The following is a 22,313-nucleotide window of genomic DNA, read 5'->3' as shown; positions in this document are numbered from 1 at the left end:
GCACATCGCGCACTAACGACAACGCGCTCCCGCTCGCTTTTTCAGGCGCGGCTCGACGAGGACGCCGCGACGCGCACTACCATGGAACAATGGACGACGATCAGCGGGAGCTAACGGTTCGCCGATCGAACGTATGAACGCCACGGTGATGCTTGATGAATCGGAAATCGCGGTGTCGTTGATCGTTGCTGTAGATTGAGCGAAACGTCATTGAGGCGGCGTGACGAGCGACGGATGAGATTGTCCGAATCGAAGTCACGAATCGTTTGTCGTTACAACGATCAGTGGTGGCAGTATTAGATGAGCGAATATACGCTGGAAGAGATGGCAGGTTAAAACGATGAAAGGTTTATTTAGTCTCTTGTAGCGCGATGACGAAGAGAGTGGATAAATTGACGAACTGCTCTGATAAGCTGCGGCGCTTTTGCAGGAAGCAACAACCAATTAGTCGAAAACAATCCTTTCGACAAGGATTCCCATTCGCTTCTAATTGCAGTTGGTTGGTGCAGTTGTACGTTAGATTCTAACTCCGGTTCGCTCATGTAGCCAAATTAATGCTCAACTCGCTCCTCGACTTTGGATTGGACTAAATGGGTGGCGCTTGTGGCGATAAATGCTTTCATTATTTAGCTATTATAACATTTAATACGAACCTGCGAATCGGCAAGAAAAAGAAGAAAGTGTCTTACGTACTGCATGACAAATTGAGACGTTAATTAATTTAATTAAAATTTTAAGTATTAAATACATCAATATATGATCCTAAGAAAAAATTAATTACGTGTTAAGATAAAAAAAATTTGGTCATAATTTTATCATACACATTAGGCTATAAAAATAATTCTATGAATAACGAATGAAAAATACATAATAAATTTGTAATGCGTTTTGAACGATAATCGTGTGATATTTCAAGATTAATTTAATCATTTACTTAGAAATAAATTCAAATAAAAACACGAATTTTCATTTTATATCATGTAGGTTAACATTTAAAGTCCCTTTCCGACCTTCTTCTTCCGGTAATTGTATTTCTGTCACCTCGACCGTCAGCACTGGACAATCGTGACCGGAAATCAGTCAAGGTTCACTCGACGATTCAAACGGGATGCCGCCGTCGCGTGCAAAATTACGATAAGATTATCTATCTTCGTATCACGACGGATAAATTAGCTTTAGTCCCTTTTTTCAATACAATTTCGCGATATACTGTTGGTGCTGGCTTGCCACCGATTTTCCTGTGCATATAAAAAAAAAAAAGAGAAACAGATAACAATACGTAATAGCAGCTTTAAAAACTCTAAATCGCGATTTCTTCACTCGCATTTTTGTGAGAAAAAAATCCGTAGTTCGCGACCATTACACGTGTGTGAGCAATGGAGGTTTGTGATAACGCGAATATAAATTTCTGTCAGATCTAACACATCATCGTGAGGTACGCTTGCCTGGTTTAATTCGCTCGGTCAACTCCAACAACTGGAATTAATTCTAATTTAAAGTTTCTATGACTCTTCTCCCCTCTCATTCTAAATTCCCGACTCATAAACGTCAATTATTATTATTATTTTTTTTTTACTAAAAGAACCAACACTGGCAGAGTTAACGTCGAAATATTTAGTCATCCATAACTCTCTCTGAAATCAATTGATGCACGTGTTTCTAAAAGCATCATATGTTCCATTATCCGTAATTATGCAACTCGATATTAATTAAAACATTACGTCGAGCGTTCAACAAAACAAATGAGATGTACCATTTCTGACTGCATTTATTTCTCGCAGGTCTATTAAAGCTTGTGCAAAACACACGTGCGCCCGTCGTACGTGTCAACAGTCGGCGTACATCGACTTTCAGGATTTCGCGAGTTTCTCCCGAGCGCGATGAATGATTAATATGCGCGCATTAATATTGCCATAAGCTTTCACGAATAAAACACAGGAATCGCTTATTAATGTCGTTAATCCACGGAATCGAACGGCGCGACAAACCGAACAAGGTACGCGCGCGGTGCGCTTTTATTAATTGATAAATATTCTCGCGAGCAATACGCTCCGTCGCGGTAGCGACGTTTCTGCTCGCTTTCACGTTGAAAAATATGGCCGATTAAATCATACATTATAAAGTTGGACGTAAATTACGCTTACCTCGCATGCATAAACGTCGCGACTCCGAGTATAAATGACGAGGGCGCTAGAATTTCCGCGTAGTTCTCAATTACGTACATTTTCATTAATCTCCTCGTCGTTCCTGCATAATTCTTCACATTATAAAACCGGCATGGTGGAAAGCGTCAAGTTATTTCGCAAGGAACAGCCGAATCGATTGCCAGCCCAAAATGTCGCGCGAAAGAAAAATACGCTACTGAAGAAGTGTCAGTATTCTTTTGAATGGCAGAAATCGCGATCGAGAAGACAAATCATACGAATGACATGAAAAACGCGAATTATTTTTTATATCGCGACAGAGCATTCACATTTTATTACGAGGAAAGCTGCCTGATACGTGCAAACGCAGCGGGGACGCCGGGATTAAACGCGGAAACGTGAGTTTCGCGTTCTATCGCGGATCACTCGGCGGCTACTAATTATCTTTGTTATCGCCGGCTATTCTTGCTCCCAATTGTTCGTCAGGACGTATTAGCGGAACCCGCGGTGTCCACACAGAGGGACGCGGACCGAGGATCGATGCGATACGTGCCAGATGGGAAACGGGATCGGGTTGTGTCGCGGATGCGAGCTCGGCAAATACGTGACCATTGGCCGACGCTCCTCGTTTACATGGCGTTAATTAATCCCGCGTAGTTGATACACGCACTTCGATCGGTCCTGTGATTTTCCAGGCGCAATCGATAACAATTCAAGAACCATATGGAAATTCGGCGTGTCAGTACGTTCGCCAAATTAATGGATATTGTTTCATAAGCACGACAACAAATTGCATGAGATCGAATATCATCGAATCACTCGCTTTCTGCGTTGCTAATTATCTGGTAAAATAATGGGAGAGCGCGTACACAACTAGCCGTGCGGTGTCGAATTTGAATTTAAAGCATTGCATATTGAGAAGGACAAAATATTTCCGACGTACTCGGGAAATTTTCAGCCTTTCGTCTAGAGGCCAACGGCTAACTAATAAGCCAGTTAGATCGTAGATGAACGTACATACACATGCAAAAAACAGGAAATCATTTCCTTAGCAGACGGGAAAATTGCGATGCGAGATTGCACGCGAAGTTTGCACGGTACTAACATTGACGACCGTCAGGTCCGACTAAACGTGGACCTTCGCTACTGAGCGCCTCTCAGGCATGCATATTGCTGCCACTGGAAAGTCAAAGTAACTCGATCCTGAAAGAGTTGCACGCGTGACGCCTACTTCAAAATTATTTTTATGTTCAGCTCCATCAGTTAACAAATAAAAAAAGGACGAAAAAGATTTAAACACAACGAAAAAAAAAAATTATACACATTTTGCAATATTTAATGAAATAAATTTCATAAATAATCTGACAGTAATTTTCTGCACGTTTCAATAAAAATAAATTAAATAAATTTGAAATAATATTATTTGATATTATATTGAAGGAATTTCAATTTTATCTCGAAGAGATGAAACAGCTTCACCCCTCAAAAAAATCTGTTTAAAAAGTTAAGAGAAAATATTGGGAATTTGTCCGACAACAAATGAATGATCGTATAATTGTATTCATTTCTGTAATATGCTATTTGACGAATGAGTGCTCTCTTGAATTATCACGATCGTAACGCGGAAAATATCTTTTATTTGCAGTTCCAGGTCAGAGTCGCGTCGAGAAAAGTCGTAACGATAGATAATAATATATTGAGTTATTGCGATCCAATTAGGAATTTTATTGGATCTTAAATACAAGGAAGCAGAATTTAAGAGATGTTCCGCCAGCTACGAATTTTATACGGGAAAAATCGATAACCGAGGACGTACACAAGCAATGGAAAAGCAATATCCGCTGCTCGCGAACTTTTATTCTACAATGTGAATTTATTTGAAATCAACGGACTACAGCATACATTTTACATCAATGTAATATCTGTATTTGTTCTTTCACAAATAATGTATTTTTCCGAAGATACGATGCAGAGAATTGATACATAGATCTTTAAATACGAATATAGATATATAGCGATACAAAACGGATTTAATTTTGCTTATAATTAAATTATGCCTGTTGTCAGGTATTAAAATGAAAAAAGAGCGTTATAATCGCGATAAAATATCGCATAATAATATCAACGGCACGTTATAGAGAAGTAATGAATAGAAACAGTATTAATTAGAAGATAAATTCTGATAATATTTTTGATGCAAATTCCAATCAGTATAATTTGCTTAATAATGCAATAGTCCGTATATGACGCTACAAGCATACCACCGTATATAATTCCACCGTATATAATTGATTCTCATTAGTATATATGTATACATAAATTAAGATTAATCGGTATTTTCAATATAATTTTGTGTGATAAGTTTATACGATAATCTCTGGTAATAAATCGTCCATTCTGATGTCACGAGATAAAATTCGAATTCAGACGAAATTAAACTTTTTTTTTTACTTCTTCGTAAAAACGTCATGTTCTATTAAATTGAAACCACCGAATTTAAATATTAGCTTGATGTTAACTTCATGTCATATTTTACAATAATTTTATTCTTTTTTAAACTTTCTAGGTTCGTCATTTTATAACAAAAAAATATTTTATTTTACTATCACTTCGATAATATATAAGTACCGCAATTATAGACACGAACTATTTCTAACTAATCGGAATCATATCAGCGCGGAATTAACGAAGTTACATGTACGGCGTCAAGTTTTCAAAATTAACATAAATTGCGATATCAATTCCGAAGTTGCAAAGTTCCCGAAGCAACCACCCGTACAGAAACAAACGAAATTATTCGTGATTTATTTCGAATTTAATTTACACCTTTTCGGAGATACTTTGTCGCAAGTTTAGCAAGGTGCGAGTCGCGTCGCGCGTTAATTTTACCATGATTTACTGTTTTTCTTCCAGCTCGCACCGTAGTACCAAATCAACAAAATTTACATAAGTACATTACGACTGCCAGTCAGATGCAATTTCATTCCTACAATTACGCTCGCTGCAAGAACGACAGTTTGTGCAACAGCAATTAAAGGAATGTCCGTCACTTTATTAATATACCAGACTCACAATTTGCAACGTACAGTTTACAGTGGAGAATAAAGTTAACAACAAGTCGCAACAAACGAAATGATAAGCAACGGAAGAACAGATGCAATATACTATCAATTGAAAATATAAGAGGGATTTTAAACGCGGCTAAAGAGATCTCATAATTTATTAACTTCTCTCTCGTTCTCGGTTTATGAAGTATCATAACGTGTCACGTCAATATGAAACTTCTTGCGGAATGTTACTAGCAAAATAATTTTTTTTTAAATCTTTATAACATTTCTAGCACATATCAGTGATTTTTATTTTATTTATGTTGGCGTACCCAAATTTCGTACATGTGCGACAGCTGTATAGTTCAGTAACGATATCGTAAAATTTATTGTATTGTAGTAAGCGGCAGCTACAAAATATTGTATAAGCCAGATTTCCAGTTTTTATATAACGAGAGCTGTCATCCAGTCGTCAGATAAAAAAAATAAATAGTGATTGTTCTAAAAAAAAAAAAAAAAAAAAAACTTTCGCGGTCATTAAAATAGCAATCACAACGGTGACCAATGACACTTTTTTATCACAAATTTTTAATTGAGACCATTTAAACATAAACAAAATTGCTTTTATTTTCTCCGAGTTCATCTTTGGATAGACTGGAATTAGTAGAAAGTCTTTTCATAGCATGATTTAAAAATTTAGAATAGAAGCTTGAGCGATACAAAAAGAGATCGGAAATTAAATAACGGTGCACTTAAAGATATTTTGGTAGCACGATAAAATAATCGCGACTAGCGACGGTACTAGGTAACATTCTGATTAAATTGAACAATTAAGTACTAACAATAAAATTAAATTTTCAAACTGCTTGCGACAGATTTGAGCACAAACATTGTACATTTAGCAATTGTTTTCATCTATTTTTTTCAGACAGTAAAATTGATTTTACATCAGTCGCGCCGCTTGCTTGTCGTGTATTCGATTTACGGCGCAAAGTAATCAAATGCCGAGACACCAGACTAGTGTTCAATGAGCGAGCAGTAATTATTATAAGACAAAGCAAACAAATATGAATAGAACATTTATATTTCACAAATTTCATGTCAGCTCAAAAAGTGACTATAGTAACTCATTTGGCCGATAATGACTTTTCAGTAACTCGTAAAGGTAACAAAAGTGATTTAAATGACTGGATGGCAGCGCTGTATAAGTTAGAAAGCACAAACAAAACTTTAATAAATTTACAGTAAAAAAGAAATTCATAATACAAAAAAAACTATACAATCCCAAATCTAGTAAACATTTCATTTACAAATTTTTCATAATTTTGAAACTGATCATTCTTTAAAAATATGATGAAACATACAAAAAAATTCGTATGCAAAAATTGTAAAACTTGTAAATTGGAAATATCTTAGCAAGGTTCAATGATAAATAAAAATTCAGGTACAAAATTATATAAAATAGAATATCACGAAAAAACAATTAGCATTATTCGTCGATCGATAGAGCTCGCGCACGAGGAAACACGTAAAAATGTAGACTCATGCAAGCGGATCGATCGCGCGGATAAACGGCTGGGATATTCACTGTAATTCCTTTGCTAGAGAAGAACGATGATGCACGAATCTACGAGCGCTGCAGATAGAATGTGGAAAAACTATTAAGTTCCATCGATGTGGAAAAGAATCAGATAAATATCAGCATTGGACGAGCGGTCAGTTTTGCCAGAACTGCCTCTGCTTCCTTGACGAGAAAAAAAAAGATTGATGTCCAAAACGATAAAGCAAACAAAAAATAGTTACCAATAACTACGTGAGAGTATGACATGAAGGACAATATTGCGACATATAAATCTGTATACTTTGTAATAAAAAAATATATATATATATGATAAGCATCGGCAAACCCGATCACTCACATTTAATGACGACAATCAATTATTCAATTAATTACTCGCACGGTTAAAATCAGAGACATTGAGAAAAATTGAGTTAAATCGAGAAATACGATAAACGTTGTTAAAGCAATAAAAGTACCGCAATGAAAGATCTATGTAAGATAAAGAAAATTACGGCACAAAGAAAACGTGGGGGGAGGAGGAGGGGGGGAAGAACATAAATTACCGCGGTTCGAGTTCGGTCCTAGTCGCTGCCGAATCTCACTCGCTATGCAACGCGGGAGAAGTACGCGGATTTATTCTTCGAGAGGCAGTTCGGAGTGAATCAAGAGTAGACCTGGTGATTTACATCATGGAAACGCCACGCCACGGCTTACATTACGACTTACTGGATTTAACAGCGTAAAGTCGAAAACGTCCTCGGGGCTAGAGACTTTAACTACAAGTTAAAATGGGAAAAACTTCATCCCATCGATCTGTTTAAACTCAAAGTCAAGGAGGATAACATTCGTGAATGGTTTTTAATGACGAAACAAATGCAGATAGATTAATTGGTCGATACGTACCGATTACACATTTTCATAAGCTTGATAAAATATTTGAAGCATTTATGTATTAAATACATTGTAACGCATTAATATTATAGAAATTAAAAGTAATATTAACGTTTATTTATACATTATTAAATTCGTGTTGAATTATATCCAATTTGAGTTATTTTTAATCCTTCCTATAGGTCGCCATTGCTCTTACTTAATATGTCATTAATTTAATTAAAACAATTTAACGCAAGAAATATTAAATTTTGCTCAAATTTGGTTTATTTTTTACTAGATACGTACGTATTAATGGACACTATTTACCTCCAAAATAAATAATTCAACCAGAAAAATGGATTAATTAGATAGGATTGTTCTTTTAACTACATGTTTTAATTAACTCAAGGAATTAATTTACATTTAATACTTTAATGTTTAACGTGTACAGGTTTATGATATTCCAGTTAAGATCGTCGAGCGCTCTCTCTTTCTCTTTCACTTTCTCTCTCATACTAATTTCATAACTATCACTCCAGAATATATAGAATATTAATCATGTTTCACAGTTTAAAGCGGGAGAATAAATAACTCTACTTCCGTATATAATTCTACGAGCTTAACCGTCCACGCCAGATTTCCCTGAAGACTATGCGTCTACTTTAATAGACCTTTATAAGAATTGCTTTACAAGATTTTAAATTTATATCACCTAGGAAAAATGAATCACGAGAAAATCTGTAAAATAACGCTGCTTTACAAAATATTCACGATTACGCGATAATCTAAATTTCAATGACTTAAATTTCGACTTCCGTTCTTTCGGAGCAGCCTGATCAAAGAAAACTTTCAAGAGGGACCAATCAGCGGATGGGAGCCGGCACGAAGATTGCGAGCATTTCAGCGGACCGGTCTTTCATAAATTAAACTGTAATTGAATCTGCATAATCCGCGCACCTCTCGTAGCCGCGAACCACGTTTAATCGCGCTACCCGCGAACGATGCCGGCCGCTATTCATTGTTGCCTCGTTCGGAAATAACCGGTTGAACCACTGACATTGAATGGCGGGGAAAAGCGCGGAAATAACGGACAGTGCGAAGAGAGATACGCCTCCCTTTCATTCGCCTCGCACTAAGAGAGACGCCATTCGATTCTTCGTTCCTTCCAACCATCGATGATTGAATAGAAGCGATTGCTTCCATGTAAAGTGCAAGTAGTAATTAATTCTCTGGCACAACATTCAATTTTCGTCTTATTTTAAAAAAGGCACTCGTATTAAATTGGACGGCAAAAAGTCAAAGTACAGTCTGCCTCAATTCTTCAAAGCCTTTCACACTTCGCTACGTTCTAAGTTATATTATTATAAAATATCTGGTTGAAATAATGATTAGAGATTTCAGCATTCTTGGACTTTTCCAAATTTCATGACAAATTACTTTGCAAATTGTTCGACGAGAAGGAGCTGTAAAAAAAAAATGTAAGAAGAAAAAGTTATTTCCGGAACAGAGAAATAAAAAAATAAATTGAAATGCGCAGATGCGGAGATGTAGCCAACGGAATCCGCGCTCTTCCGGCCTTTTACGAATTTTATGGGAAAGTTCACCGGCAGAAAGGGGATGAAATGCCGCGAGCCGCTTAAATTTTATACCAAGTTACATTGAGCGTTATGAAGCTGGTGCAAGAAATCAAGCCGATAGGTCGATATGCTCGCTAAGCGTTCTAGATCGATGAATATCGAATTGCCTCGCGGTCGTTAGATAATGCGTGGAATCCATCCATCCATCGAATCCAGGTCGCAGTTCGCCGACCTACCTACACCCTGGCCGATGACGTAAGGTACATGACGCACGTCGAACATCCTCAAAACTAATCAGCCATTAACCTTCATTATGCATCGCATTAACATGCTTCGCAAAAATATCCGAAAATTAGCGCTAACTTTCATGATCTTATCTTGCTCGATCTACGTACAAACACTTTCTATATGTAGGGTAAGGTTGCCGATATCGCACCCCGGCTCCTAAATCGCATCACCTCGTATATAAATTCAACTACAGTATTGTACACTCTAGGATTATTTGGGACTACATAGCATTAGCATCGTGCTTTATGATACTCAACATGTTAAGAACGATAGAAATGTTGTTACTAATATTTATAGAAAAATTGTATTTTTGCTGCTATGTTTTAGATGACATATTTCGTAGCTTGATTGCAGAAAAAAAAAAGATAAAATAAATAACCTAAATCTGTCAAAAGTGGTGCGATTTCGGCAACTTTAAAACTGCATATTATTTTCACACGTTTACGTATTAAAATCGCGCGTATGTTCAATACATCTTTTAATTCCTCAATGATGTACCACCTCAAAAAAATATTCTAAAGCTGCAAGAAAGGAAAATCGACCTTGACTGATTTAACACGATGCAAAAGCTTCACGGTGGATAATCAAATTTTAACGCAAAAGAATGATGTTAAGCGAGATGGCGCGATCGAAAAATACATTTCTCTAAACCGCAAAGTCGACACGACGCACATTACAGACAATCCTTTGATCTATTCTGAGATTTGCATACGGACCCGCCGGTGAAACGTGCGTATGTTCCTTTGCCGCCTGCATATGCATTGGCGTACACGTATGTGCCAGCCACCCCCGTGCGCTGCGAACGTCGCGGTACGGGACGCCGAGTACGTTCGTTGAACTTTGACCCGGAAATGGCGATGGCGCGACCGCTTTGTGCTTGGCCTTCGACAACAGGTCGACGAGGTGCATACTGTACACCATCGACGAGACGGGAAACGAAAGGAAGGAAGTTGTTTTTCTAACCGAAAAACGATCATCTTCGACCTTTCGAGCGGCACGCTACGCGATTCTGATGATCTTCCGTTGAATTTCTCAAGGAATTCACTCGGAGGCGTGTATTCCCGTGCGCGCGAGACTCCAATTCCGTTTCTGATTATGTAAAGTGGACGAAATGAAAAATTGTTTGTGGAGAAAAACGCGAAAGTTAATAATAAACTTGGGATCATTGGAATTATTTTTCTACGCTATAGCGTAATAGTAAATCGACGTACAAACTATCTAATTCTGGCCAACTCAATTTCCTTTCTCAAAAGAGAAATAGGATTCAGCGGCAGATAGCGAATCGCCAATCGAAGTTAGTTAATGCTATTCCCGGATTGATTATCGGCACATGTACGCGCGACATAGCAATTGCTGTGCAATTCGCAGCGGAACAATACACAGAACTCAAGGAAATACTCGAACTCGAGACGAGAGAAGGAGAATATTTCGCCAACTGAAATTCTTGAGATATCATACGTTCCGCAATGTCATCCCTGCGCGATTGTCTATTACACAAGGTAAGAGCTTCATGCGTAATCCGCTTGGTTATACTATTGTTAAACTACCAGTGTTCCCTGTTTCGCGCATGAATAAATACAAATAGTATTTACTTACGTAGACAAAACCATAGGTAATAACTCTGCGTGAAGTATAATCGAAAATCAAAATTAGTTTTCTATTGGTGCTTGATACCAGCAATTATTCAAGATAGTCGATGTTGTTTCATGATTGTATAATTTCAATTGTTTTTAAATTATGTAAATTAACAATTTATTCGTTATATTTATTCACGTTTATTTGGTCAATTTTCATCAGAGTTTAATTTATCGCATTAACGTTTTGCATTGTAAAAATAGTAGAAATAATATCACTGTTTTATTTGACGTCGAGAAATAAAATTAAAATAAAATGTTTTGCTTAGAAAAATGTTTCTTTTACACATGCGTTTAAAAGTTCATAATATATAACATTAATTTAGCGATTAATTCGACTTGACAACAGCTTTTAGTGAAACTCGACAAAAACTCTTGATTCGTGATTTAATTCAGAAAAAGTTTCTAATCGACAATTATTGAAGAATTATTAATATTTCAATGAAGAGCCGTTTTTTTTTAATTATAATTTTTACACGATAGAATTGTATCAAATTTTGTACTCTCTCATCATGAATCATTAGTTGCAGATACTTGAACAATTTCGTTAAATTTCAATAGTGCGTTTCTATTACAACATCGACTACTTACTTTCGTGTAATTATCTCCTCAGCGAGGAACTTTGCGCCGGTATTCAAGAACAATGCGTAGCTTCGAAAGCATCTTCGTGAGAATTCAGATGATCTCGAAAGTCTTCCTCGCCAAGTACCGCATAAAGCGTTATTTCCGGGGAGATGCGCGAAACAAAGATCTCTCTCGATTCTACTGTGCGGAATAACCATAGAGCATTTACCACATCAATTATCCTTGAAATGATTATTTTAATTTATAGTTAGATTCAGAACGAAATACTTAAAACAAACTAGATAAAGAATGAGACAACAATCGCAAAAATGCACAAAAAAATTGTTACATAAAAATTGATAGATTATAAAATTATAATTCAGTGAAAAAAATTGAAAACTGAAGTAAAAAAATGTCATTAATTTCTCTGAATTGATTGCAACATCCATGATCAATAGAGCAATGAATCTTGAACCCGCGTTAATAAAAGTCAAATTTATCTTTCTCCGCAATTAAAAAAAAAATGCAATTTTTCACGTTTAATTTTTCAGCGACAATTAAATTACATTTGCAATAAAGTTCGATAAATTACGAGAATTATCAAGCGACACAATGTGTTATTATGTGCCAGATATATATAGAGAAAATGTAACAATCTTATTATAAAATTTTAATAAAGAGGTTCGGTATGCGATTATTTTAGTGACACCAACAAAAAGGGATGTGCGAAACTTCATTTACAGACCCTTAGATCTTGAAAGCATTGATTGCAAAATTAGGTCACGCCACTGAATCGTGTATAACCTCTGGCTACATGAAAATGTAGTGACGTTGAAGGAGAGAAAATTGATAAAACGCGAATAGTTATAATCCAAATAAAATCAATAAAAACGTAAATTAAAATAGCACTATAATCAACGTCCGATAATTCAATATCTTTAACGTCTCTGTATCAAATCCGAGTAGATACTTTTCAATCAAATTGCATATAGAATAAAAAAAAAAAAAATAACGTCGTCATATAAATTTTAAGCGAAAATACGAGAGAGAATTCCTGCTTACTTTTCATCGATATATAAAATAAAAATTATGACGCCGCGCCAAGACAATAAAATTTCATGTCGGTACATAATAGTTTAGAGAAAACTTTTGCGCGCAAAAACTTGCATTTCTTGTTTATGTTCACATAAATATATATTCTCCAAGTCACACATTTAAATACTAATTAACATAATATTAGAAACAAATCAGATTCTTTAATTTGTTATTCCTTTTTGAGAACAAGATCATCTATATCTTATATAGATAGTTTGTTTACAACAGATTCATTGCTTAATGCTTATCGCATCATTCAATCTCAGTGTCAAATGTAGACAATAGGTGTTTAATTCATTATATTCGTTTCGAAAAAAATGCACAAAAAATAATTAAGGATAAAATAAAAAATAATAATCTACCATTGCATGTCTTTTTATATTGTGCTCTAGAACTTTCCAATATTGTAACTTAAACTCTATGTGCACAAGCGAGCGTGTCATGCGAGAGCGTAATTCAAATTAGAATATTCAGATCGATAACCGCGAGAGCGCGCCATATTGCATCGCACGCTAATCCGAGCGTGTAAACGCGTTGGCGAACCGCGTGTCGCGTTGCGACGCACGATAATTTCGCGTCACGAAATCAAGGACTCGCTCGAAACGAGGCGGGTAACGTGAACGGCGCTAAAAAGATGCATCGTAAACGGTATATTACGCGTTTACGATCTGATAACAGGACGAGGCGGCGCTGTAGAAAATCGCCGTTGGTGAGTCGACCTAACGGCGACTCCTGTCCTTTCATAGACCGCCCGTTAGACGAAATGGAGCCATTGGCTGTATCAGCCGGTCATTCTCTCGCGCCGACACTTCACCCACGAGATGAAGTATCCCGGGCTCCAGCAAGTCGGCTCGTCGCCGCGCTCCTCCTTTCGGCCGTCCGGAAAGCTCTCCACTTGGAAATCGATCGAGCCATTCACGGCGATACTCTCTGCCGAGCCTAAATCGACAGTTAAATGCTCTTCATCGGTTTATCCGATTCGCAGGCCAGTGCTAATTAATTCGGCTCATTGTCTATATCGTCGATTCATGGACGGGAAAATGTTGAACGTTATGAAACATCTATTGTCCGACCCTATTCGTATAAACTCCACAACCCCATCATAAATCCCCCTAAACGTCAAGAGTGTTAACGAAGCAGACATTTCAAAATAATAAAAGAAGAGATAGATACATACGTGATGAAGCTAAACCAATATAAAGCGTTCAATGAAAAAAAAAAAAAAAAAGAGAGTCGAGATCAACGACGAAAGCGTTTTTACACACGTCGCATTTTTCTTTTATTTGCATTCATGCATAAATACGAAGCGAAAATTGCGATCGGAAATCACGGGAGACTCCCATTGCAAACACGGATTGCGACGGATAGAAGGTACCGCGCGCCGGGAAACAACGGGAAAAAACGAGGAAGGTGGCTGACAATGCTGCAACCGCATCCGCAGTCCAGGCAGCGCCAATAAAATTAGCTTAACAGAGCGTACTATCGTCTCGGTTATACCGTACTACACACGGCGAGTGATAGAGTGTGCACACCTTTTCGTCGTCGCCGCATAAAACACCACTGCAGCATCAAACATCACACTCCAGTGGACTGCGATTGGTCGAGAGGTCACCGACTCTGAGGCACGGATTACTGCTTGTTCGTTGTCGTGGTCGACGTCGCACGCTTCCCGGCAGCATGCATCCTTGTCCACGCTGCACGTCGGCGCATCCTCGCTCGATCAAGGATTACGATCGGTGCAATCTGACCGGTGCACTCGCGGGATAACTCGGAGATTAAATTTCGCGGATGTGTTCGTCGGGCACGTACGGCGACGTATGGCGACGTAATCGTGTGAGCAATCGCGAAATGTGTCCGCACGCGAAAAAGATATCAATCTATCGATCCCATTGATCCGCTGTATGCAGTAGAAAACATTATCGGATGAACGTTGCAACGGTATCTCATGTTAAAACGACTGTAAGTAATAATGAATGACTTTTCAAAAGTTAATAACATATAGTTTTTATTTTTATTTGCATATCTATTCGTTGCATTATTACTTTATGCAATTATGATTTATAAAGACAGGAGTTATTTCATTCGATATTCTTTGGTAAATGTCAATATCCAAATGATGCTATATTGTACAACGATTAAGATATATTAATGTTGCATTTTAACGTGAAAAAAAAAAAAATTCGTGAACGATGATCGCGAAAACGCCCCGCCGTTTCGTGTGCTCGATATTTCAGCACGTGCTCGGAGAACGTCCGTGCAACGTAAACAGTGGCTTATCAACGGGATGCAGCGACGATGACCAAACCCCGATAAGAAACGCGAATCTATCCAAACACGCCTTGTGCAGGGGATGAAATATCACGGGTCCGATAATAGATGACAGTCACAACATTGTAAAACAACGTCATATCGTGTAGCTTGATGCTAGGAAAACATTTGCTTATCAAACAAATGATTGAAGGAAAGATCTCAACACGGATGTATAAATTTACAAGTTTATCCTGCATACATCACTTTTCGATATTTCTTTAATAATTAGAATCGTGTTGTCCCAATCATTACGTCGCGCGGTCGCCAACAGTGAAAGAAATTACGCGAGATTCATAACTTTTCTCTCTGTGAGCATTTTTCCGCGTTGTACGAAAGAACTTTGACGAAACGTTCTGCGTTCCGATTGTTTCCTATACGAGATCGCTGATTGCGGAAAGAAGCGAGAAACGAAACGCAAGGAATTCCCCGACGATAGTACCCGGGCGGGGTACCCAGTGACCTCAGCTACACTGCTACGTTGGGTCGCCGGGTCACGCGGATACCCGGGTCGACGCATGGCGCTCGGTCGAGACACTCTCTTCCGCGATATCTCAGCCCGAGAGTTCAAGACATCGACGAGAGCAGTATCCGCGAAATTGGCAATTGTCAGCAGCGTTCACCGCCACTCTCGCGACTCTCGAGGGAAAAGTAACGTGACCCACTTCAGGCCTCCGACTAGACGACACCGCGTGCCCTTTGCGTCTTTTTACCGCATACCGTGGGGGAGGGAAATCCCCGTGCGCGAGTTTTCGCTCACGCAAATAAGAAGAGAGTCAAAGGTCAAAGGGTCCCATAGGAAATTTACATTGCACGTACGTGACACGGCACGCCGTAATTACGCGCGAGACGTGAGAAATTCGGCTTAGAATCTCGTCTACAGACTCACTCGTAGCTAGTTTAGCACTATCGCGAAACAACGAACTCGCTTCTCCTCGAGGGGAGCGAGGTGGAGCGAGAGGACAAGGCGACGTCGGGGACGTATCACTTCTCGGAGTGCACCACGAGTGCACGATCTAGCATGGCGCGATACATGTTCGGCGTCGATCTTTCGATGCACATCTCAATGATACGAAGCGATTCGTCTCGCGCGATGGCGACGGCGGCCACGACCACGCGAACTCGCTGTTCCGCGTTTTCAACTCCACGTCAACCTAATCGGAAAGCACACTAGCGCGACGCGTTTTATTACCAGGCCGGAGTAAAGTTACGCGGCGCGTTGAGGTCGGCTGGTGACTGACTCTCCTCCGGGCGTCGCGACGCCGACGCCACCTTTGCGCGCTGGCTTCCCCCCAACGGGTGAGCTCGACCCCCTCGACGGGCCGGCGGTGGCTGGCTCTCCACCCCGCGCTAGCCTCTTCTCCTGCTGTAGCTGCAACCATCGCTGATTATACCGACCTACCACCACCGAGTGCATACACCTATCCGCGACCGTGCACCTGGCGTGCGAGTCCACCAAGGTGTCTGACCGTCGAACTCGATACTTCTTCGACAACGCTGCCGCAGACGGACTCGTTAATTTTTTTAATTATCAAAAAATGAACAACCACTCGTCTCGTTCTCGAATAAAAAAAAATTTGCCAATCTGGTAATGCATCTTTGTAGAAAAAGCTCGCGCAAAGAAGAAGTTGAAACGATGGACGTGTACTTTCAAGAGGATTTAAACGCAGCTTCGCTTATCTAAACTTAACTTGGTTTTATTCAGGCAACTTTCTCTGCAATATTATATTTTATCGTGCTTAATTACACTAAACTTTTTAACCAAGTGCCGTGAAAAGAAAGAGAGAATTGCTTTCCGGGAGGAAATCAACTTTTTCTAGGATATTGATTATATGCGCTATCGATTAAACTTGTAGGAAAGTATGAGATTTCTATCTATGAGGAAAGGTTTCACCGGTAAAGATGATTGGTTTGATCTTTCCATTTTAAGTATTTCCTTTCTATCGCGGAGATCTGATTCAAGTGACCTACTTGCGGGTGGATATTTAAAGAATCTCGTGGATATTCGCGTCACTGATCCCCGAGCTGAGAAATTAATTGGAAGTTATCTCGTTAACCTCGTGAATTTACGATCACTGCTCATGAAAATATCAGAAGATATGATGACAGACGGACAACCGCTGATTCTCGTCACGACTTGAATAGATTAACATGCTTCTATGCGAAGCGCTCGATATTCCCGTGTCTCTCGTCAACGCCGACATGAATGCACTATGAAACAATATGTTTCATTCCGCGACAGTTCGACCTACGATCATATCCTGTCCTTTCGTAAATTATATCCTCTGGCAATCGTATAAATTAACAGAAGATCCATTTATATTCAATTCTTGACTACATTTTCAACATTGTATGCTCAACAGAAAGGAATATGAAAATAAAATTCCACGTTAGAAACGTCAAACTAGGAAAAATATCTCGATTGGAGAACGAAAACATGGGTAATGCAAAGTATTGCCAAGTTTTCTGAAAATTATGAGAGGCAACATGAAATTGTTTTCGCAAACAGGAGAATCCTTCTCGCTCGAAGGAGCACGAGTGAGAACACGAAGTTGTCGCGGGGTTTAATGACGACAAAGGCATCACGGAGAGCGACAAATTCGGATGTACGAAGCCGAGATCAAAGACTATCGTGGCACAAATGCACCCTCGTAACGGCATTAAACTCTCAATTAGGAAAGCCACAATTAAAGGCGACAAATGCTACGCGCAGACAGACAGCCGGAGGGTCGAAAGGAAGCCCTTTCGCGCGAATTCGGATGCCTACGGTAACAGAGCTCAGAAATTCTTGCGAGATCTTGTGTCGTGAGCTGAGCACTGCTGAGTACGAGGTGTGTGCGTGCATGTGTGTATTTACATTTAGCAGACCGAGCATCCGACGAAAATTGACACAATCGTCATGCACATAACTAGGATGCAGTGGTGCTCAGCGCACGATACGGGATCTTGCTTGAAATTCCTGGTAATACAATTCTCGTGTGATAGAAAGCGATCTCTACGAATTGCTAACAATGAAGCTTCAGAGTCCTAAACGTAATATATTTAACAGTTTCAGCGTTAAAAGATTAAGCTTTATTAATTTTATTATTTTGCTATTTTTTTATGAATTTTCGATCGTATTTTTCATTGTGAGTTATAAGATTTAATAATTGTCAAAAAACTTGAGAAAAAAAAAATTAATTTACAAAAGTATATAATAGAATTGTTGAAAAAAAAATTGTAATATTTGTATCGAAAAATTGAAGAACCTGTTCAATGTTTGACGTTGAGATAAATAAGTCAAAAGAGTACATATTTTTAAAATTAATTGTACTCACAATGATCCTCTGAGATCAACAAGGATTTACAGGATTTAGTTGTGATACGTACCTGAAACAAAGAAAAATAGAAAATGATTTAAAAAATTGCACTGTTAATTATTTATACAAATATTTAATCTTTAAAGAGTATGAGTCATCTTCCAAATCTCCTTCAGAAATTCTGCGATAAAATGCAGATAAGATGTAGAATTCTGCCACGAATCAGAATCGAAGGCATTTCGTTATCTAAGATAGGAAATTCTTGTAACGGGATAATTATCGCGGCATATTTCAGGCGGAAAACACGCCGATAATCCAGGCGCGATGATCGTCATCCGAGCGATTTCGTCGTTACATCGGTGACGTGTCACACGCGAATATGACATGCATGCATGGGACGAGGAATAATGTGCGACGCTATCGTCGCGATCACCCGCAATGCCTCTTTATATTTAAACGACAAGTGGTCGGACTCGTACTCCCACGACGACGGAGGTGGTCATTTTCAAAGCGATCGCGACGCGCGCGTGCAAACATGCTTATAGCTGATCCATACGCGAGATACGGCGCGAGACGCGGTGCTATGCCGTACATACAGACCCGGTCGACATATCGATTTCCAATTTTCCGTCTATGTACCAACGCGCGCGCAAAACCGCTAAGTTTATCGCGCCGATGGCGCATGTCGAAGAAACGATGTAATCCAGGGGTTCTTAACCCCCGCGCCGCGCCGGGTGTAAATCTGCCGCAACGTCCCGTGCAAACGTAAATTATTCGACGTCGTCCAGGCCAGTGTGTGGGCTTTATTCAAATTAAGCTTGCCAGAAACGTAATAGTAGCCGAGGTGTGCAACTATTTCACTGAAATAACGTTTGTTGCTTTAAGCTTCCTCGATTGCTTTACTGTCAGTTGTTGGTCAGATGACGGATCTTACTATCAGAATTAATGTCTCATGCGTCTCTCTCTTGTTCGAAAAATTCTATTAATTCTATAAAAATTCAGCAAGTGTACAAATTGTTATTTGATCATATTATAGCAGTTATGTATACAATTGTACTTCTCAAAGTTATAATATAATTTTGTTATCATTTAATAAAAATGTACAAATTACAATTTTCATACTTATTAGCATACTCATTTGTATTGTTTCACTTAGATTATAATTTATTATATTTACTTGTAACATGAAAACGAGAGTAAGATAGTTCACTATTTATAAATTCTTCGGGTCTACTTAAACGAATCAAGTGTTTATTTCGTACTTTCATTAAATTTTTCAATTTGCTTAATGCATTTCTGAACGCATGCATATTTTTAAAACTTTGCCGAATGAAGTTGGTGAAATTCGCTTCTGACAACGCGCGATACCGGCGCGAGATAAACTCAATCATCTTCGCGAATACGAGAAGAAAACGGAATTCACGGTGTCACGACATCAGTCTTCTAGAGTCGTAGCTAAACTTCTCGCAGAGTTCACAAAAGTCAGGCGGGTTAGTCGCCTGCCTGAATCGGAAAGTTTCGTCTCGGAAGATCTCACACACGACGGTGCTGAAGTTCGCCATTCATCGCGTTTGAAATATACGAGACACGAATCCTCCAAAAATGAAGAGCCGGGAAAAAAAGAGCGAGTGCAATCGACAGTTATTCAGATTCGAGATAACAAGAGGAATTACCGATCTGGAGTAAGAGAACTTCTGCGCCCGCGTGTGAAAGATTACAATGGGGCCGAGAGCAGCACCGGTCTGCTTGAAGAATTCCGACCACGACATTCTCCTCCGAGCGAGGCAGACTTTCGCCCAGACGGACGGGATGAATGATACATTCGCTACCATCTCTCATTCTGAGCTACCCATTTCACACTACCGCCCGCCATCACTTATCTCTCTTATAAAAAAGAAATATTTACGCGAAAAGAACCGCCTCGGCGACCTCGAGAGAAGAGAAGAGCCTTGAAGAACGAACGCTATCGCTCCAACGAGAGAACGTTCGTCTCAAGCGTACGACGCGTCGGGAGAAATTTTCAAGATTGCATTTCTATGTCGTGACGAGAAGATTCCTTTCTTCGAACAACTGCATGAAACGGTTCTAAAACAATTTTTCGATGTCTCAAAAGTGTCTCTACAACTAATCTCGTTTCGCTGTTATCTCGCGATACCCGTTGTCGTCTCGTCAAAGCTCCACTTTGAGAAAGAGGGAGCTTTGAAACTACGTCGTAATACTTGGCGTGCAACATACATACGTACGTTGCGCACTCGTCCAGTATCCGATCTACGCGCGTACAGAGACGAGAAAGAGAGAAGGCCGCTGCCGTAGCGTTTTCTCGCAGAGACGTTTTCAGAGACCACGTGTAGCACGAGTGTTTTCGACGAGGGTTACGTCGCGACCACTCGAGCGATCCCCCGCGAACGATCAAGCGCAAAGTTTAGTAACCTTCTAGAATTACATCAAAGCACCCGCGCGCGCGGGAGGCAACCTCGAGAGTTCGCCGACCTCGCAGGCAGTACAGACGCACAGACGATAGAAAATTCACGAGGAATTTCACGAGCCCCGAACGCTCTCCCGCCCGAAGACGCTTTGCAATTTTCTCGCCCGCATTCCGTGAACCGCTGTACTTCACCCCCATGCCGCGCGTGCACCGCGCCGAATTTCCTATTCAACCCCGCCGCGCACGCGAGAAACGTTTTCGAAGAAACCGCTTATCGATTATTGTTCCGACGCGCGCTTTGTTCCGTTCGTTTGTACATACATCGCCGGGCTAAATTTGATCGATCCCATCGACGTCAGTCCATTCGATTGTGCCGGAACGACGGGCTCGCTTGTCACACGCAAAATTTTCCGTTCGGCGGCACGCACGAAATATATATTTCCCCGCGGAACCGCGATCGATATTTCCATCGAGCTGACGCGCGCGTTCCCCTTGCATCGCGTGTACCACGAAGATCCGCCGCTGGAACTAACTGCGCGCACTATTTTTTTTTTCTTTTTTACTTTTCGAGTCGCGCCCGGCAGGCAGCGGCGACGTTTTCGCGAAATCGCGATCCATCAATCTATATTCTGTTCGAATGTAGTCGATCGCTTCTTTTTCAATCAACTATTCTGTTACATGTATTGAACATCGCGTGTACCATTCGCTCGATTTTCCTGTACAAAAAAAAAAAACTCGGTTCCGGAGCTGCCTCTCTATCTTATTTTGAAATTAGTGTATCGATAAAGCTTGCGTAGGCAAAACTACGGAATCGTCACGTGGAATACTTTACGGTAGCTCTCGCATTGTTTCCTATCGACGAAACGAGAAACGATGGAAATAAAAAGCGTCATCATAGAGTCTTATCGCGAAAAACGCGTCTCGGGATCAGTTTCGCGGGGAAGTCGACGCCGTAAAACAGAGACGCGGCGCGGCGCGCACCGAACGCGGGATTTGTCGAGAATGAGATATAGAAAACCGGTACACAACTTTGAATGTGCACAGCCGCCTGCCTGCCGCAGAACTCCTGGGAACGGCACACCAAAAACGCGGAAACTTTTACCGTCCACCCGGTAGGCCGCGTCGAAACTTCGCGTTAGAATGTGACGCAGTACCACCGAACTCTTCCGGAGATCCATTTCCTCCGCGAGGATAGACGATACGCGAGATATATGTGTAAGAGTTGGCGAAACTAGTACGTGGCTACAATGCAAATCATACCGCGTCGCTTTTAACGCGCGGATCTCTGAAACGTCTCCGCAAAGCGTAGCACAAACGCGCGACAAAAAAAAATATCCGCTCTTATTTAAAAAAAAATTTATCGGTTCCCTTTGTCACGTCCCTCAAAAAATTGCTCGTACATTTCAAACTTTGGCAAACTTCGTCACGCGATTTTTCATCGTGTGAGTGAGAGTCGCCGCGCGCAGCACGAAGGTGTCGAAGAAGGAACCAGCAGAAGA

General features: G+C 39.9%; 1 protein-coding gene across 6 annotated transcripts in view; it reads right to left on the bottom strand.

Moving 5' to 3' along the window:
- LOC105204049 (phosphatase and actin regulator 4) overlaps positions 1–22,313 on the bottom strand; it is a 234,219-nt gene that overhangs the window by 109,606 nt on the left and 102,300 nt on the right. The window lies entirely within an intron of this gene.

The sequence above is a fragment of the Solenopsis invicta genome, chromosome 6 (assembly GCF_016802725.1).
Source record: "Solenopsis invicta isolate M01_SB chromosome 6, UNIL_Sinv_3.0, whole genome shotgun sequence".
NCBI classification, from domain to species: Eukaryota; Metazoa; Arthropoda; class Insecta; order Hymenoptera; family Formicidae; genus Solenopsis; species Solenopsis invicta.
The sequence above is the reverse complement of the archived record's forward strand: the minus strand, read 5'-3'. Positions and strand labels throughout refer to the sequence as shown.